Here is a 5,706-nt window from a genome sequence, read left to right on the forward strand (position 1 = left end):
GTGGCCTTTTACATGGAGGCTGGGGCCGGCCACGCACGTCACTAGACAGGCTGGGCCAATGTCCACATCCCGTCACCGATGAGAATCTCTGTCATTGGCAACACTTTCGTTTTTTTTGTTTGTTTTTTATTTTGAGATGAACAAGATGCACGGCCTTGGGCCTCAGAATTAAAGTTCCGAACAGATTCCGATCGACAGCCCACAATTCTGTGAGATGAGTTTCCCGTATCCGGACCGAATTCCCCTGGGGAAGTCCAACAGATAAAAATCGCTGCTGAATATCCTGATCGAGTCCTCGACCCGACACAGTTATGATGGCCAGGAAGGATGTCCTCCGTCGGCGGCGGCAGGGCGCGGCCGGCCACTGGGACGAGGACCGCCTCAGTGACCTCACTGATGATCTGCTCCTGGATATTCTGCGCCGCGTCGACACGCGCACGGCTCTCGGCGCCGCTGCACTCTCCTGGCGCTGGGCCTTCCTACCCCGCGAGCTCCCCGCCCTGGACCTCAAGGTGACGGACATGTTGCCGCCACGGTACCACCGCATCCACCTCCTCCGCCACAATGCAAGGGAATCGAATATCAGCTCGACACTGGCCGACAGGAGACGGCTAAGTTCCATCACCGGGCGATACGAGCGCCAGGCCATGCGAGCCTTGGTCCGCTCCGTAAGGAGACTCCTGGCCAGCCGAGCTCGCCGGCGCGTCGAGAGGCTTTCGCTCGAGGTCTTGCGTACAGCACCTCGGCTTGCCTGAACCAGCTAGTCTTAAACGCCGTCGACTCCTGGGGCGTCCGGGATCTGGAGGTGGTGGCCACGCCGACGGGGCCACTCCCGTATCCGGAACCGCCGCCCTACAGCTTTCCTTGTGGCCTCATCAGCAGGAAGCCCGGTGAGTCCCGCCTCCGAAGTATCAAGCTTGCCAACTGTTTGCCCCCGCCGCTCCAGGAATTCACCACGCTCGTCCTGCGAGACCTACCGGCTACCACGCCGGCGGCCGCCTGCGAGGGAGTGGTCGCCGCGTGCCCGCAGCTGCAGGTACTGCACCTTGTGTCGTGCCAGTTCACCAGCAGAACCCGCAGGCTGGTATTGGACTCGCCCATGTCGGAAATCAGGGAGCTTTTAGTCGATGGGCGGCTCATGGTGGTTGAGCTCCGGTGTCTTCCTAAGCTCGAGAGCCTCACCAGCTTGCACGCCGACGTGGTGCTGTGCTCCACTGCCGCCGCCCCCTGCCTTGCACGCGTGAGCTTTGCCTTCTCTGTTGGCCGACTGGAAGGGGACAGTTTCGCGGCCGCACACCGCCAGCATCTGGATTGCTTGATTCGTATGCTCCTGGAGTTCTTCCAAGGCGCCATCAGTGTGAAGGATCTCGTCTTGCGGTTTACTGGGCCAGACATGTGGATCCTGCCTAAGAATCCCTTCTCTGCAATGTCAAATCTGAGAAGGCTGCTCGTTGCAGATGTGCCATCGTCGTGGGACATCTCATGGCCGCATCTCCTCATCCAGGCGGCGCCATTGCTTGAAAGCCTTTACGTCCACGCCTCCCATGGTGAAGACGAGCCGAGTCAGGAGGTACCGGGCGAGGCCTCGTCCTCACGCCATCGCCATTTGAAGGAGCTGGTTGTCATTGGCTTTCAGAGAACGGAGAGGCAGATGCACCTTGTGAGATTCGCCGTGGAGGTATCCACGGCACTGAGCCGTGTCTCTCTACTCAAGCATGGACATGTCATGGACAAGGGGCCCTGCTGCGACTGGGAGGTGGTGAGCCAGCCCAGCACATGGAGTGACGAGGAGAAACTTGCCGTTTTCAATGGGATAGGTTGTTCGGCGGGACAGATCGAAGTGGTCTTAGGTTGAATCCCATGCAGTCGCATATCTGAATTTATGATATCATGAACTTGATCTTGTCAGCTTTGAGAAATGAAGGTCGCTGGATGTGCTTTCTAGCTCCCCAATTCAAATAAATGGGGAGGGTAGGGGGCTTTACCTTCCGCTTCAGTACTGAAGAAAGGGTTTTTTGATGTAATTCATATTCCATGTATCTTGACTGAAATGTTTCATTCAACTATCTTAGTGCTGCTTTTTTTATAATCTGAACTTGCTGGACAACGAGATCCTGTAATGTGCTGGAGTATCATTGTTCATATTTTGTCCTTTTAATCCCCTCTCTAACGGATGTACAGTGAAGATCAATGACACACCGATTCTCTTTCTTGTGATTATACTGTTAAAAAGTTTATTGCGTTGGTCTTGTAAACTGAGATGTGCTGTTAACACCATTCTGCTAGTGAAAGTCGGCACAGCAGCCTGCAAAAGCCCCCCTGAAAATGCAGACAGAGAATCACCTCAATCAGGCTCAGCCTGTTGTTAACTGCGGCAGAAAACGCCAGAGTATCATATAGCATATACATGGCGTACCATACTCCGTGGGCTAGAAATTCTGGGGCAAGGAGTTGTATGGCGAGTAGGGGGTGGAGAGAAGATGATCAACCCATGGCTGGATCCCTGGATACCAACGAGATCGACCAGAAGGCCAGTGGCGACGCAAGGTCTGTCAATTATCACTACTGTAAGTGCGCTGATAAACCCCATCATGGATACATGGGTCGAGGAGCTTATTCGTGACAATTTTACTGCCGAAGACGGTCGGGATATCCTGCCAATCCCTCTACGCCCGGACATGGAGGACTGCTTAGCCTGGCATCTTGATTGTTTTCAGTGTCAAATCTGCATATCGTCTTGGGGTGAGAGTATACGGGATGCAAAACTGAACCGAGATGCCATTACATCGTCCACTGAGACTGCTAGTTGCAACAGCGAATGGAAAAACCTACACCTTAACCTGAAAGCTGTCAAACTTAAGATGCTTGAATGTCCAGACGCTCGCACTATCATGAACATGGTGTTAGCTCTCCCAAAGCAGCAACAAGCACTGGTGCGCTTCTGCTCCGGTGCTCCCCCCAGAGGAAAAGTGGAATCGTCAAAACACATGAACGGTTGAGATCGCGCGATACCTGTTCGGATTCAGGGTTAGTTTCGTCATTTCACGTTTCTGACAGATACGTAAAAGCTCTGTACAGGCCCGTATGGCCCGCGACTGTGATGTACGTATTCTGTGAACCGTCGTGTACGTGGCGAAGTCACGTGCGTGTACCGAAACGGAAGAGACATATAAAACCTTCGTCGGCTGCTCCGCCTCCCTCGCCCCACCATTTTCCCCCCAAATCAGGTACGGAGAAAACCCTCTCCCTCGGCCACTTCGTCTTCTCCACTCCGTCTCCACTGCCAGTTCTCTTCTCTCTAATCCCTTCTTCTCCGCGGATTTCCGTCGAATCGGAGGCCGATGGAGGGTAGCAGCTCCACCGCGAGGGCGGCCGCCGCTGCCTTGGTCAAGAACACCGGCGTGGCGGTGCCAGATGTGGTGTCGGGTGGATGGAGCCATCGTGGTGCGGCCGCGTCGGGCGGAGGCTTGGTGCTGACGGCGGCGGATGAGCAGGAGCACGGATTCGGCGGCGAGCTTATGTTGCCAGATCTGAATGTGCAGCCAACGGTGGAAGACCCTCTGGTATGTGCTATCCTCTCAACTCCTCAGCTTATTTGCCCTTATTTGATGGTGATTAGGGTTAGATGAAACCGAAGAATAGACGAATCATATGATTTGTGATTAGGGCTTACTGTGGACCAAATGGATCTTTTTCCAAACGATCCAGATGGATCGGATTTCATTACCACGGGATAACGAAACCATACAACAAGTATCTCTTGCCCGCCTGGCAAGTTACACAAGGTCTAGCTAAAAAACGCAACACAAATATACAAAAAGGCGCCTAAGGCTAGGAAGCAACAGAACCAATTTATATACCGTGTGCACAATTTATCTGGTTTGATTACTGTGTGCACAATTTATTTGTTAGTATTAGCATCAATTGTTTGCTACAGAGCTTCATTACTATGTTTTTTATTACATGATTGCAGAATTGATTCAGGGATTCACATTGATTTGTAAATCTATGGTAATGCTGTTGTGCTCTAGGAGTGTTATCTTGCTATGATGGCAACATCATTGACATAATAATTTGTTCCCTGCTATGGGAAAATATGTAGTTACTATAATTGTACATCACCACAGTATGAATAATAGCATGTGTACCTATTATTTGAAATGGTATGATTTGGCAGGACCACCACTTCTGGGTGTTAGAAGCTAAAAACCCCTAAATGTTGTTTATTTAACATCTTATGGTGATAATTATTGCTTATTAAATTTATGGTACTGCTGCTCCAAGGGCATTCCCATTTGTGCATAAGATATTTCTTTTTTCAGAATGTGTTGTAATCTATTAATTCCACCTGTATTAAACATGCTTTATGTAGTAATATTTAACATGCTTTGTATAGCTATAGTTGTCATGTTTTGAAAGTATAGTTGTAATTTAGAATGTGCTCCATTTCTTTGAAGCACCTATAATGTAGTAATGATTGCAATAGAATCTTGACTCTGTTTACTCTATGAAATTTACTTTTAAGAGCATTATTATGTTAAGGTGAAACATAATATTGTCTATGATTACTCTATGATATTAAGATCAATATTAATGATAGGTTGACAGAATTATGTTTCACCTTAACATAGGAGGAGAAATATAATGTTACTGGCCTATTATTGTAATGATTGCAATAAGGATTTGTAGTATATGTGTTATGCTACCATGATTGCAATTTAGATTGACATAATAATTTGCTCCCTGCTAGTATATTAATTGAAATGGAATGATAGCACCTGTATATGGTACTATAAACTGTAAATATGCTGAGTTATTAGTTCCCAAAGTTTTGTACTAGCATTATCCATTCGATAAACATTGTACAATTAATTGCAATGTGTACTCTTTAATTTATAATAATGCATCATTGAGTTTATTATTTGCTTAGTTTTCTCACTTATTTTCTTTAAATTAGGCAATGTGAAATATGTATATATGAACATTGTTTTTAAATTTATTCTTATTAGGTTGGTGAGACCTCCTCTGTCCGCAAGAGGAAGTTTGAGGAGTTGGATGACTCGGAGGACTCTGGCCAGTCCTACATTTCCTCCGAGGTCGAGTCCGGGGACGCCGTGTCGGTAAGATAGCATTCTCAATATTGATTGTGCATGGTTGACAAGTTTATTGAACTCATTGCTGTACAATAGTTGTGACATATGATTGTGATATTGTTGTTTTGCAGTACAACTCAGATGCTTCATCTGATAATGAAGTCAGCAAGTACAATGTGCTGTCATATGAGAAGAAGGTGGAGGAGAAGATCTGGGCTGAGGGAATCAGTGCTTACATGAAACCTGATGGGAGGTACTACTGCAAGTTCCATCCCTCCAAGCAGGTTCCTAGGGATGGTCTGCGTGAAGGACTTGTTAGCCATGTGAAGGAGGTGCACCCGAAGGATCTCCGCGACAAGGCGAACCATGCTGCCCTGAGGAAAGTACTGGAGTACTATGGTCATGATTGACTGAATGTCTGAAAAAGTTACTGAAGAAGTACATCATCAGTAGTTATGATGATGTTAAGTAATGTATGTTATTAAGAACTGCTAGTTTATGTGTGCACCTTCTGTTATGGTGCGGTAACAATGTATGGACTTGCTAGGCATGTGAACTTTAGCTATGGTAGCTATGTATGCACTGTACCAGTGTGCTAGATGGTATGTAGCAC

General features: G+C 48.0%; 1 pseudogene; it reads left to right on the top strand.

Moving 5' to 3' along the window:
- Positions 1-314: 314 nt before the first annotated feature.
- Positions 315-2,165, top strand: LOC127324587 (uncharacterized; annotated as a pseudogene).
- Positions 2,166-5,706: the final 3,541 nt, after the last annotated feature.

The sequence above is a fragment of the Lolium perenne genome, chromosome 1, assembly GCF_019359855.2.
Source record: "Lolium perenne isolate Kyuss_39 chromosome 1, Kyuss_2.0, whole genome shotgun sequence".
Lineage (NCBI taxonomy): Eukaryota > Viridiplantae > Streptophyta > Magnoliopsida > Poales > Poaceae > Lolium > Lolium perenne.